General features: G+C 46.5%; 1 long non-coding RNA gene across 3 annotated transcripts in view; it reads left to right on the top strand.

Annotated features, from left to right (window-relative positions):
- LOC104913095 (uncharacterized) overlaps positions 1–14246 on the top strand; it is a 65434-nt gene that overhangs the window by 14309 nt on the left and 36879 nt on the right. The window contains exon 1 of one of the 3 annotated variants that reach the window (XR_014886263.1): positions 1131–1447. The exons of the other annotated variants lie outside the window; for them this stretch is intronic. This is a non-coding gene — a long non-coding RNA (uncharacterized LOC104913095). Of the gene's footprint in view, positions 1–1130; positions 1448–14246 lie in introns of those variants that run through there. 3 annotated transcript variants of the gene reach the window in all.

The raw sequence follows: 14246 nt of genomic DNA, 5'->3' as shown, positions 1-14246 counted from the left end.
TTACCTATCAACAGTGTAATTCCCCTCTCTTCTACATGTTGCAGGCAAGCTCCTGGGGGCAAATGGCGCTGTAATTAAGAACAAATATTTACTATGAAGGACTAGCTGAGGCCTGGCTGGGCAAGCAGCCACGAGCCTTGTCTGAACTTGCCTTATGTTTGCTCCCCTTTTGTGAAAGCGAGGAGTCGAAGTCTTTTGTCAGAGGAGTGTTTGTGAGGCATTTGATGGTAGGCTCAGCCTCCGAGGCAGCCGGGAACCATCAGGCTGTTTGTTCCACGCCTAGGAAATCCCCCACAAGCTAAGTTACTCCTGTCTAGCTAGAGGCGCTTCACTGCTGCTGTTAGGGGTTGCTGTGAAGTGCATCCACAAATGAGGGTGAGTGCCGAGGAAGGCCTGCAATGCAGGAGGCGCAGCTGCTGTCGTGCTACAAGCAAGCCCGTGGAAGTGCTTATAGAAGTGCTTTAAAATCACAATTTAACTTAGGCTTCATTTGCATCTGCCTTCCCTTTTGATTCCTGTTGCAATTCAAGAGTTGACTCCCTAGGCCTCGAGTCCTGCTGTTTTGATGCAAGGAAACTTGGCTGCTGGAGAAAGCAGGTGCTTGCCAAATTGCTGGAGCTGTTTCACAGATCAAACTCGCAGCCTACTCACCTGGTCAGCTGCAAGGAGGGCTGACAGGGCCCTTGTTCATCTTTTTGGCAAAGCCCAGCAAGCTGAAATTTAAATAAGTCAGTTGTGAGTAATAGGAACAATTGCAAGGATGTGGTGTGTGGTTCAACCAACTATCACTGGTGTGGTAATGCAACAAGGCGTGTGATTAGACTGGTGAATTGCTGTAGCATATCAAGATACACAACACAAATGAGTAAACATGGGAGACATGTATGCAGACATGCAGAGCTTGCAAGGGAGTGAGTAGGATATCTGAGCAATGCCAGCACCAGTTTCCAGGCTGCTGAGAAAGCCATGCAAGTAACTGGAGAGTTGCCCTGCAGCACACTTATGTGTGCTATAAAGCTCAAAGCTATGACTTGATAGAGCTTTTAAGAAAATACGTGATGCAATGGTGTGACTTAAGAACTTTTATTTGTTCATCCTCATGGTGGAGGTGATCATTTGTACTCTGCAGTGTAAAAGCTGAAAAGAGGCATATTCACCTACCTGCCCGGAGCTCTGATCAGCAAGAGTTTGTTGTTGTACTTAGTGTCTGCTTCAGATATTTTTTAAATTACTTCATTCTCTATCAGAGAGAAGCTGTTCTCTGTGACACTCTGATTACTGTGATTACTCTGTCCAGTGTGATGTTATTGGCATCTTAGCAACAATGCCAAGGCGAAGGCAGCATTGCCTTGCATGCCGTGTCTGGGAGGGCTGCACAGGGGAAGGGCTCACAGCAGTAAGTTGCAGAAGAGGAAGCAAATGAGCTTCAGGCCCTGGCAGGCTGGAGGTTAGTGCCCCTTACAAGGACAGGGCTCAGCAAACAATGCACTGCCTTGCAGTGGCTTTATCAGTGTCCACCTCCTGTTTTGGTCCTTCATGTGTGTGTGAGGAGGAAGTGGTTGCTCTGCTGTTCCAGCTTGGGCCATGACTAGCATGTTAATGCTGGCAAACCTCCCACTAGCAGACAGCTCGAGTGGGACAAAACTTGCTAGCTGGTTTTTGTGTTAAATTCACACTGTCCTCTTTCATGAGAGGGTGTATTTTTTGCCTTCTGAGGCCAAAACAAATGCCAGAAGGGCTACTGAGTCTCTGATTTGGCTTGAACAAAGAAGCTGTCTGTTATGTTGTGTCTTGTGCACGTGGACCATAGGAGAGGAGCATGACTTTCGGTTCCTGATCTTTGCCTGCAAGCCAGACATTTAAACTCCCTTCATTAAGCCCCCAATATTTTTGCTTAATTTTTAGAGGAGAGGTGTGAATAAAACTGCCTGGAAGCTATGCCATGCTTTCTGAAAGGGAAGTAAGCTTTGGAATTCAGGTCAGAGAAAGCATATCTTGGTTCTTTGGGGGAATGAATCCTGCATTTTTGTTGGTTTTCATTTACTGCTCTTGCTTCCCAGTCACATTTGCCCCTTTGCAGGTTGTGAGCCATGTGTATTTGAAGCACTGTGTCCTGAAAAAGTGAGTTTGGCTAAAGAGCAAGCCCATAAGAAATGCTTGGATCAGCTACTGTTTGTCTTGTCCAGTGTAAGATCTTGAAACTCTCTAGACAAAAGCTGTGCACCTGAGCAGTTTCCTTGCATTGGAGAGTAGAAACCAAAATGAGGAGGCAGGTGGTGGATGAGGGAAGCAAAAAGAGATGCCTGGGTGTGTTCCTGGGTGTCTTAATCTAGGTGTTCCTGCTCCGGCAGGGGGATTGGACTAGCTGATCTTTAGAGGTTCCTTTCCAATCCCTGACATTCTGTGATCCAGAAACGACTTCCAGAATTTTCCAGGGCACTCAGAACCAAGGCTTCCTAGCTCAGCCTTCTGACCCTGGTCCTCCTTCAGCCCCCTGTACAAAATGAGTTTTGTGATTCCCAAGCAACCAAAACATCAACGTGGAACTGAAAAGATGGCTATATACAGCTTAATGGTAAAAGTTTAATGACACAAATGAACTACATAATCCTTACAGCATGTGCCTTTTAAAAAAGGTCCTTGCTTTACCATGCAGGCTCTTTAGGACGCACTAGATCACGAGCAGTCCAGATCTAATGTGTTTAAGCAGGTATGCTCCCTGCAGTGCATTCCAGGTAGCTGGTTACTGCCAGGTGTCATCTTGGCCTTTCTACCTTCTTACTTCTTTTATGAGAGAGGGTACTTGCTGATCATCGCAGGGCTGGGTGTCATGGGTTCCTGGATGACTGAGAAGATTAATAGCTGTTATTCTCTCAAGCTCTTCAAGTGAACCATTGTTCTGTTTTTTTTTCTTGCTCCTGTATACTGTGCAGCTGTTTCTCCTCTGTAGTTGTCTACTTGTATTTTCCTTATGTTACCCCACATACATGAGTTCTTTCTTCCTGCACAAACAGTCTGGACCCTTGTGTCAGGAGCTGAAAGGGCTGTTGACATGGAACTTCACCCAAGGCGAGATTCTGTTGATTTCTGTGTGCTCTCATGAGTCTTAGCCATAGCTGGATCTGTCTCGTGCTGTAAAAATGTAGTTTAGTAGAACAAAATTTTATTGTTCCTGTTTGTTACTGCTATTTCTTTGAGCTCTTTCTTTGTGTTTCTGCTGATTCTCTTATTAAAACATGTGTCCTGGAAGGTGAAAGTTGTCCCAGAACCCAGGCTGGATGCTGGTCGTGGGCTGGGGACTGTGCAGCACTCCTGGCTAGGGTAATGCAGATGCAGGTCAAACAGACTTTGTTTTAGCTGCTTGATGTCTTTGATTGAACTGCTTGAGTCACTGCCTGGTAGGAAATCCTATGGGGCCCAATGAGATGCATTCCAGAGTCCTGAGGGAACTGGCTGTTGTAGTCACCAAGCCACTCTCAATGCTACTGGAAATGTTGAGGCAATCAGGTGAAGTTCATGGTGAGTGGAAAAAAAGCATAATCACACCCACTTTTAACAAAGGTAAAAAGGATGACCCTGGGAACTACTGACCTGACAGTCTCACCCCTGGGAAAGATCATGGAGCAGGTCCTTCCAGAAGCTATGCTAAGGCACATGGAAGGCAGGGAGGTGATATGGGAGAACCAGCATAGCTTCACCAAGGCCAGGTCCTGCTTGACCAACCTAGTGGCCTTTGATGATGTTGTCACTGCATCAGTGAACAAGGGAAGAGCCACTGATGTCATCTTTTGACTTCAGTAAGGCCTTTGACACAGTACCAGTGTAGTGGAAATAATCACAGCCTGAAACTGTGTTTGAGCATCTGGTGGGAAGGAGGGCCAACACAGGGGAGCTCGGTGCAAGCAATGCATCTGAGTGTCTGGAAGGGATGGGACCAGGATCCACCTCTTCCCAGCCCTCATTTAAGGGTTGGCAGTGGAGGTGTGGGCATCTCTTGCTGGAAATCCCTGCCTACCTGAGGTCTTTCAAAGGTAAGTGGCACTTTTCCTTCATTTTTGCATCTGTGGCTGCTGCATTAGGGCTTGTTCTCATTTGCTGTAGCCAAAGACATTGCCATCCTGCTGTTACCATCCCATTATAACATCACAACACCACAAAATAGAATCATAAAATCCTTAGGGTTGGAAGGGACCTCTGAAGGCCATCTAGTCCAACTCCCCAGAAGAAGCCATACTTCTTTCAATGTAGCCCAGAGTATGGATGGCTTTCTGGGCCACATTGCTGGCTCATGTCCAGCTTGCCCAAATAGTACCTCAAGTCTTCTCCAACAGTGCTGTGCTCCATCCTCACCTCTCCAGCTTGTATTGGTAGTGGGGGCTGCCTCAACCCAGGTGCAAGATCTTGCATTTGGATTTGTTGAACCTCATGAGGTTCACCTGGGCCCATTGCTCAAGCCTGTCTAGGTCACTTTGGATGGCATCCCAACCTTCTGGTGTGTCAAATGCATCCCACAGCTTGGGGTTTCAAGACTGCCAAAATAAAAAAAATCAATGTATGTTTGCAAGACCATTTTCAGTTGATGACCTGCATATTCTCAAATGAAATGTATGGAGTTTCAATCAGATATTCAACTCAAAAATATGACCATGACTCTTTACTGGACTTTCATAATCCCTATCTTGGCATAGAGAAAAATATCCTTCACAATCACATCTATTCATGTCATCGCTTTCTTACAGAAAACACATTTTGAACAATAATTGTAAAGGATGAAGTACAGGAAGAGTAAAATTTCATCGAAAAGGTGACAGCTTAGGTGACTGCTGAGCCTCCTACCCTGCTGTGCTGGTGTGTTTGCGAGGTGGGGCTTTACTCTTTCGGGGTGGATGTGTCAGACATGCTGTCTTATTCAGAGCTGTTGATGCCAGAGCCATTCTAGCAAGCTCTGTTCAGAGAAGCAAGCAGTCATTAGGGCTGAGTAAAACATTGCTTTTTAAAATTGTTTGAAGTTTTGTATCAAGGACAGTCTATTCTTAAACTGTATATACAGGAGAAAGAGTTAACTCTTTCTGTTTGAGCCAAATCTGGAAGCAGATGCTGGATGGCTGGGCATTGGAAATCTTCTCTTTGTGCCAGGTATAACAAGGATTATCTGACAAAATGTGTATTTGCCTGAGACAGCTGTTTTAGGCATGCACTGAACACAAAAGGAGTTTGCTGTCTGCTGGAGGAGCCAGGTCCCCAGCCTAACAGAAGCTGGATTCAGTCCAAAGTGTCTGGATGGCATATGGTATTTACTGAAATATGGCATGGCACCCTTCTCGCTCTCTCTGAAAACCATCTGGGCTTCATGTGTGAGAAAACCAAGAGCGAGAGAGCATCTGATACTGCGTAGCTCTGGCAATGAGACTTCCATTCTGGTCCCCACCACCTTGGGTTTCCCTGCTTTTGCAGGCATGGGAGTCTCAGCCATGTCCTGATGTCCTCTTAACAACTGCTTTTTTTCTTTGTTTTTCTGCAGTGGTTTTAAAGAGTGTAGGGTTGCATGAGGAGTTTGTGTCAGGCTTTACTGCCTGGGTAAGAGGCAGGCTGTCTTGTCTGGGCCAGGGGACAATCGTTACACTGGCCAAGCCTTTCTCCATTTCTAGCTGGCATCTACAGCCTGTAGCTTTGACTCTCCTGATTCTTGCACCACCTAAGGTCCAAGCTCCTACAAGCGAGGAAGAAATATTAAACATATTTGTGTCCTGGCACAAAGAGGCATTTCATCCAAAGGGATCTGAGCACCGCTAGGAGAGGTTTGGGACTGGTCAGGGCTCTCTGTTCTTCATGTAGTCAAGCTGAGGAGAGAGAATTTGCTCAGTTGCTGTGTTGGAGAGCCAGAAGGGGCCAGGGGAGTGCAGAGAATTGCTCCCTGCCTTTCACAGTGTGAGCGTGGCTGTGCTTTTCATTAGCTACCAAAATAGGGTTTAGTTAAAGGTGGTGTCCTCTCCTGTTTTTGAAGCTTTGTAACTTCCTCTTACTTGTGTGCATACTCTGTGGGTTTTGTTTCTTAGAGGGAGCACCATACAACAGCCCCAACACCACTGATCGTTCTGGCAGACCGATCCCTCTTCCTTCCTGAACTTGATAAGCAGTCCAAGAATCTGCGTGTGTGTGAGTGCATGTATGTCTCTGAATCCCACAGCTTGCTTCTCTGGTTCTTGGTGTGGTTTTTATATCCTTCCGGCAGTGTTTCTGTTGCTGCACTGCTTTGCCTTCCCATTTCCCTTCTTGCTGTGGTTTACCTGCTGCTGCTTACTGTGAAGATGGAGGTGATACTGCACAACCCATTTCTGAGAATCTTGACCTGTACTCTCCGGTCTTGCAACCTGATGCAATCCTGAGGGGTTTCTGAGGTAGTTAAGAGTTTCAGACACCCCTGAAAAACATTGCAGTGCTTTCTGTAATCAGCTTGCTCTGAGGGCTAGCAGTTTCTTGCTGGAGCAAGTGGATGCTGTGACTTGCATGTCCCAGCATGGACATGCTGTCTCTTGTGTCTGTGCAGAGCACTGTCACACATAAGAGCTCAGCTTCAAAGCTGGATTCTGCCTCGGTGGCACAAAGGCTCTAGTTGCCTTTTGCCTGAGGAGGATAAGTTACAGAGGCACTAAAACAGGCTGTCTTGCTTCCAAGCCCAGAACTTTGTACTTTTTGTGGCCAAAGGATCTCATTCCAGCCGTTTCTACTGTTGGAAAATGGAGATGAGCCCAGTGTGGTTGCACCCATCAAGGCCGAGGGATTGGGAGGCTTGGTAGGTGCACCTCTCCTCTGAGAGAAAAGCTGGTTCTCATGGGCTGGGACTTCTCAAGGCCACACAGGGCAGCACAGTCTTTTAGGCTGAGAGGAATGCATCTTCCACAGTTCTTGAAATAGTGTGTTTGTGTCATTCTCTGGAGAGGATTACAGTGAGAAATGAGTTCTCAGAACTAGGCTGGCCTATCTTGCACTGTCTTCAGCTCTTCTAGCTGAGTCTATCTCCTTCCTAGAGCACAGCTGGTGTTTGGAGAGTGATGTGTGTTTGTCTCCATCTTCCACACAGGGAGGAAGGTTCCCATTTCTGTTTTCCCTTCCTCCACCTCTCAGAGCCTGAGAGAGCAGCTCAGCATTTATCGGCAGCATTTAAACAGATCACTTCAGTACCCAGGTACCCTTCTCTTCCCCTCATGTCTCCTTTTTGCTACTTTGGCAGATTGCCTTGCCTGATTGACTGCATTTCAATTCATCTCAGATATTTAATCTTTTCCCTAGAGAAAGATAGATTGGAATGAAGCTTTTTCTGCCCTGAGGTAGGAATCAAGAGCTTTAGAGCATTACTTCATTCAGTTCAAAAACAGCCCTCTAATAACACAGAGGAGGATGCGCTGTGCTGCATGAAAAGCCAGATTTGAGAGATCATATAATCTGTCTTTACCTAGCCTTGTGCTGTTTCTTGTAGGGCTATGATCAGAATAACACTGCTGAGTTCGGAATAACAGCTCAGTTGATGGGAGCCACTTGAACAGGTTCCATCTGCATGTTCTGGATGAAGGCCTTTCTCTCCTTCCCCATCCTGGTCAAATGCATCCAGGACACTTAGTGTCAAAACTAGGAATTCTTTTTTCTAAACTAAATTGCTTGGAATAGGAGCAGCTCTATGTAATTTTTTTTTAAGGTTTTTTTTTTTTTTTTTTTTTTTGTCCAAGAACTTGCTCCCTTTTACTGGGGGTACCTCCTCAGGGGGTGGTAGAAAGAGGTAGTGCTTTCACCTTGGCTGCTACTTTGCTTCCTCCTGAAGCTGAATACAACCTTCTCTACTCCTTTGCTTTGAAAGGAAATGGCCTGCAGCTTTATTTGCATGACATGGGTGGAGATGCAATAAGAGGAAATGAAGAAGCCTGCACTAACAGCAGTGGCTTCTGTTTGTCAGCAACGACACTGCCAGACTGGCTTCCTTAAAAAGCAAATGCTGACTGACCAGCTGCCACCCCCTTTGGGCTCTGGCTGCACACTCTTGTCTGGAGCATAGAGCAGAGTCCTTCTCATTTGCTCACTGCAGGTCCTGCTGCATGAGACGATGGGAAAGATATGATCCTCTTCCCCAGGAGTTAACACTGGTTGAAGCACATGTTTAACTGCAGTAGGTTGGGCTCTCCAGGTATTCTCAGAGCAAGACCCCCTCCTCTTTTCAGATGGTGAAATGCCTCTGAAGAGCTCTCACTACTCTGGACAGACTTTTTTTTTTTTTTCAAGCTGCTTGGCTTCTGCCAATTGGAGTCTGCGTGGCTTTATGGGAAAGGAGTTTTAGTAGTTCAATAATGGTACTGTGTGCATTTTAATGGATGCACTCAGTGGATCATTCAGCTAGGGATGGAACTGCACTGCTGACCACAGATGTTTGTGCATATGCATTGATTGCATTTATCTGTAAAGTTACAATCCTTATTCAGTCAAAGCTTCTGGTATTAGGAGTCTGCTTGTTATTTCTGCATCTGTGTTCTGCAGGGCTCTGTTAAGCCATTTTCCACTTCCTTCTCTGCTGCATACTGGTCTATATCTTCCTGTGCCTTGCACCCAGTTGGAAAGCTGCTGCAGCATTGGGTCTGGCTGCCCAGCTGTGCTTATGGGAAATGCATGACTTCCTTGGGGACTGCTGGTGATGGTGAAACAGCAGGCTGGGTCACAGACGGTCTTCTTAGCAATCCAAAACAAGTCATGGTTTCTCTTTGCCTCCCTAAAAGGATGTATATTTTCAGTAGGCATGTTGAGGCAGAGGATATGAGTTCCAAGGGAGCAACTTTTTTTTTACCCTTTCTCTTCTGAATGGGTAGGAGAGAGGAAGAGCTCTGAAAACCTAAAAGATGAAGGTGTTGTAAGACTGGTGAGGATTTAAGTTTGAAATTAGGTGTTTCTCATTTACTCTGAAGCTAAGACATCAAACCTCCAGAAGGATCAGTGTGGGATAGATGCAAGAAGCTGAATTGCTCAGTGGAGAGACTTATTATTTTCTTTATGTGGACTGGTTGTGAAATAATGCTGTCTGCTGGCAGGGCTTGGACTGATAGCTGAGGGAGTCCCTCACCGGTGTGTGGGCCTGTATGGGCACTATGCAGCATCCTGCCTTGTTCCGAGTTGTTGCTGTGGCCTTGAATACTGCCCTGTTCTTTGAGATGAAAACAGATCAAGGACTGTAAAAGCCAAAGCTTGCAAACAGTCTAAGCTTAATCTAATTTCTCCTTTGAGGTTGCATCTGGGATGTGAGGGAAAGGCAAGGTTTTGGCTGCAAAATGGAGCAGCATGACTTCCTTTATTCAGAGCTTTGTTGGCCAAGCAAGGCTGTGATTGCTGCTCTTGCTTCTCTGTCAGCTTCTTTCAGTGGAAACTCCAGCCATCTTTCCTCTGCCTTCAGCAAGTAACAGCTGTCTCAAGACTTGTAGGAATGATGGATGGAAGCATGCTCCTGCTTTCAGACTCACTGGGTACACGGGACTCATTCATATCTTGCAGGCATGTGCTAGTTGCAATATTAAAGAGCCAACCCAGCACTGTTTCCTTGGCACGATGAGAGGAAAGGTAGGCACAAAGGAAGCAAAAGAGAAAGGATTTGTGTGGCAGGTGAATGCAGCCAGTGTGCCTGTGCCGGCAGCATAAAGGTGTTCCTTGAACACAACAGGATTGGGGCTGGTAGAAAGCTTCTGGCAGCTGTCTGCTCAGTCCTTTGATGGAGCTGCTGTTGTTCAGGCTTCTCCAAATGCTTGATGGACAACCTTGCCTATGAGCAGCCCTCAGAAACAAATAGCTCAGAGAGGAAAAGGTAACCTGCATTAAGTTTGAGGCCACAATGCAACTTAGTGATGTGGGTTGTGATGATATTTCTCCATCTGTGCCTAGATAGTGCTGATATGACTAACATACAACAGAAAAACACACTTGAGGTGAAATATCTACCTATCTGTATATACACACACATACTCTTATATCCCATCCAACATCACCCATCTTACACTGATATAACCACTTGCAGTGGGGGGGTTTTGGAAGGGAGCTCACGTGGAAGGAATGCCTAGAGGAAGAAAGGCAGGGTATGGAAGAGTGCTGTGCGCATGGACAGTGGTGTGGGTGACAACAGAGACCAGAACTTGTACTTGTGGGCTCAGACCTCTTGCTGGACACCAGCAGCCTTTGGCAGAACTGATATTTAAGAAATGCTTTGGAGGAGGATTGGCACTCAATCCTCAGTGGGAGTGGGCAGCTTCTGGCCACCACAGGCTTTGACAAGTCTGGCCTGTCCCAGGATGAGCATGGAGAGAAAATTCATTTAAGCATGGGACTCCTCAGGATCTTAACTCCTGTTGCAGATGGTCATATTCAGCGTTGCAGATGTTACGCCTTAGCTTCTGAGGTGCTGAAACTCCTCTATCTTACCCATAAACAAACAAATCAACACTTTGGTTGTGCCAAATCCAGACTAAAAAATGAGCTGTGAAGAGAAGGTATGGAGTGGAATAGGTAAGCACTGGGTAAGCTACTCAGAGTAGAATCTTCCTCCCTGGAGGTCTTCAGAAGGTGCCTGATTAATATCTTGGGCGAGCAGCTCCAGGTGGCCCTGCTTAAGCAGGAGGAAGACTAGATAAACCTGGAATGAATATAGGTATGTTGTCCACATGTGTAGAGATCAAGAAAGCCAAGGCTCAGATGGAGCTGAACTTGGCAAGGGATGTGAACAATAACAAGAAGGGGTTCTACAGGTACATAGGCAAGAAGAGACAGACCAAGGAGAGCATTCCCCCTTTGATAAAGGAAAGCAGAGAACTGGCTTCCTCAGACATGGAAAAAGCTGAGGTGCTTTGCCTCAGTCTTCACTGGTGGTCAGGCTCCTCCCCATGTCTGCCAGGAGCCTGAAGCTCTGTGTGTGGGTGAGAGGAGCAGATTACGTCCCACTGTAACAATGGAAGAAGTCCGAGACCTCTTCATGAGACTGAATGTATATAAATCCATGGGTCGGATGATACGCGTCCCAGAGTTCAGAGGGAGATGGCTGATGTGGTTGCCAAGTTGCTCTCCATCATATTTGAAAAAAAATGGCTATCAGGTAAAGTCCCCGGTGACTGGAAAAAGGGAAGCATTACTCCCATTTTTAAGAAAGGAAGAAAGGAAGACCGGTGGGCCTCACCTCTGTGCCCGGTAAGATCATGGAGCAGATCCTACTAGAAGCTATGTTAAGGCACATACAAGACAAAGAGGTGATATGAGACAGCCAGCACAGCTTCACCAAGGGCAATAACTATTTTCAAGGGATGCAGCCCTTAGACAAATGTTTCTGCAAAAATGATGTGTTTTCTCCTGCTCAGCAGGATCCCTGTGCTTTGATGTGGATGAATTAAGTGCCGAGTGTCACAGCAATGGAAGCAGTGCAGGTGGGAGGTCAGACCTTGTTCTCCTTTGCCTGCCCCCAGGCGTTGTGGTGTGGGCTTGAAGAACGTCTCTGTGGGTCCAGTTCAGTTTTGTCTCTGTCCATTCCAACCTCTTTGCAGAGCCCTGCTCTGACGGCAGCGCTGTGCCATGCTGAGCTCTGAGTCCTGGTGCTGCTCCAAGGCTGCAGCCTTGTGGAGGGGAAGATGGTTTTGTTTAGTTTGCTTATATACAGAAAGCCTGTCAAAATAGGATTTGGAAAAAAGGGGGGGGGGGGAGCAGGAAGTCTTCCTGATGGCATTATTAGAAAGGAAATGAATAGTTTAAGTTCAGGGGCACTGCTGGAAGTACAGTGCTTGGGGACAGTGGTGTCGTGAAAACCTCATGACTTCCTGAATGTGGGGTGTGAATGTGATCTGGAATAAGCAAGAAAGGGCTAAAAATAGAAGCTGCTGGCTTCTGTCCTGCAATGGTGGCTCTGCCCTCCCTGCAGTCCTGGAGATAGTGAGTTCTGCCTATTGTTCCGGTCACATTCTTGTGTCCCACAATGGGGCCTCTGCAATGGAATGAAATGAAGAGAAACAGATGGGAAAACAATAACCCTAGGAATAAGCTCTGAGCTTTGCTGGCAGCTTCCAAAAAGCCATAAATCCCCAAATGCGTTTGTGCTAGATTAGGGAACTGAGCAAAGCAAGGGCCAAGTACTTGCTTTCCTGTCTCCCTGTGCTCCCTGTCCTTTGGGGAAGCTGTCTGTGGGGATTCTACCTTGCAACAAGTCATTGCAATAGCAACTCTGTTTCCTTGGTCTTTTATTCTGGCCACTTCCTCAGCTATCCTGTCTCCAAGCTCCCTGACGTTTTTGTCTTCATTCCCTTGGATAAAGGGAGTGCAAAACAAGACAGCTCGCTGTTCTGTCCTTCTGTACAGGGGAGGGACCCTTGAAAAGTGGTGATGTAGTCTTTCTGAGTTGCTGATAAATACATAAAGGAAAACCATTAGTGACTGCATGCCTCTTGGAATGAGCAGCTGACAGAAGTACTGAGCAGGGAGCGCTACGTGCTTGAAATGCCACATATGGTGAACATAGAAACATAGGATGGTTTGGGTTAGAAGGCACCTTTAAGATCACCAACTCCAGGTGTAGGCAGGGACACCTCCCTCTAGCCCAGGCTGCTCACAGCCCCATCCAGCCTGGCTTCCAGGGAGGGGGCATTCATAGCCTCACTGTGCAACCTCTTCCAGTGTCTCACCGCCCTCACAGTAAAGAACTTCTTCCTCATATCTAGTCTAAATCTACCCTCTTCTAATTGAAAGACATTTCCCCTCGCCCTGTCACTACCTGCCCTTACATAAAGACTGCACGTGCTGAGGCTGTGCTGCTGCAGCTGTGTTGTTACAGCACCGGAGTGAAGTCGCTTAAAGCCAGATAGGAATCTCTACACCAGCATTCATCACCCTCATTAAAATTCCCCCTTTTTGCTCCCCGTTCTGTTCCCCAAGCATATATTCTTTCAGTCACCATTCTCCTTGATATGTTTGCTCTTTCCTTCCACTGCTGTGTGCAAAACAGCTGTTGCTGCTCCAAATGGACAGATATATCCCTATTCAAGCAAAGAAATGGCAACAGTGTTCATGGGCTGAGGTGGATAGTCCAAAGCTGCTGAGACTGACAGCCAGGTCTGTGTTTTAACAGTCTTATGACTTAAGCGAAGTGGCACTGGTAGGATACGGGTTTTCTCTGTAGCTGGTTACAGTTCTAGGGGGTACTGTGTACAGGTAGATTTGTACTATGGATCTGTAATAGTTTATTAGCTTTATTTTTCCTTGCGCAGCTTCGAGTAGGAGAATTTTTTTATTGCCTATAAATTATAGAGTGCCTATGCTTTTGTGTTCTTTGTGTACATGAAGCCACACAGGAGCTGCAGTGATTGGTAAAAAGTGAACTTCTAATCAGCACAGAACACTGCTTTGTGCACAGGAAAGTGTATTGGTTCCTTTGACCAAGTGCTGTGCTGTAACACACAACATGGTTTTTCCTATGCTGCATACTCTGTCGTTCTGCGGTGCTGTGATGCAGCTGGATGTGATGAGCACACCTAACAAAGGGTATTTCAAACATCTGGGAAGCGCAACTGGCTGCTGCTCCAGTTCCTGTGCTTGTTTCTGACACCTTGGCAGGCTTTCCTAGGAAGACACAGCAGGCATGGGGAACTGTTGCTGCTACAGGATGTGAATCTTCCTGTTTTGTTACCCACCTCAGCTCTATTTAGGGCGAGCCGTGCTTCCTGCTCAAAGCCAAACCAGGGACTGTCAGAGGTAGACTTCACGAGGGAGGTGAAATATGTCCTCCTTTCCTTGGGATTGTAGCCACTCAGAGCCTTGTCATGTCGTCTGAATGGGATATGGGAGGAAGCACCGAAGGAGGAGAGACTCCAGGCTGATTTTTCTCTTTTAGGATCTGCTTCCCATTTCTGTTGTCTCAAGGGAAGAGTGGTTTACACTACGAGTCAATGACCTTTTCTCAAATGAAAAGTAAATAGTTTCTCGGCAGCATTTTCTAACCACTGCAGAAGAAAGTAGAGGACAGGGAGGTGACAGGTATCTTTAGGTGTCACAGCTCTGGTACACAGAACTAGGATGGATAATACCAGTGAAGCCAGCAGGAACAGATCTCTCCAGCTTTTTAAGAGGCGTACACACACAAAATTGCTTTTCAGGACCATTGGGACATCTGAGATAAATTCAGGCCACTCTTCAGTATGTTTGGCTAGTCTAACTCAGGTGAAGGAAGGGGAGAATCCTCCTGTTTGCCTCGC

The sequence above is a fragment of the Meleagris gallopavo genome, chromosome 14 (genome assembly GCF_905368555.1).
Source record: "Meleagris gallopavo chromosome 14, MGAL_WU_HG_1.1, whole genome shotgun sequence".
Taxonomy (NCBI): domain Eukaryota; kingdom Metazoa; phylum Chordata; class Aves; order Galliformes; family Phasianidae; genus Meleagris; species Meleagris gallopavo.
This window is presented reverse-complemented; position numbering and strand designations above follow the sequence as displayed.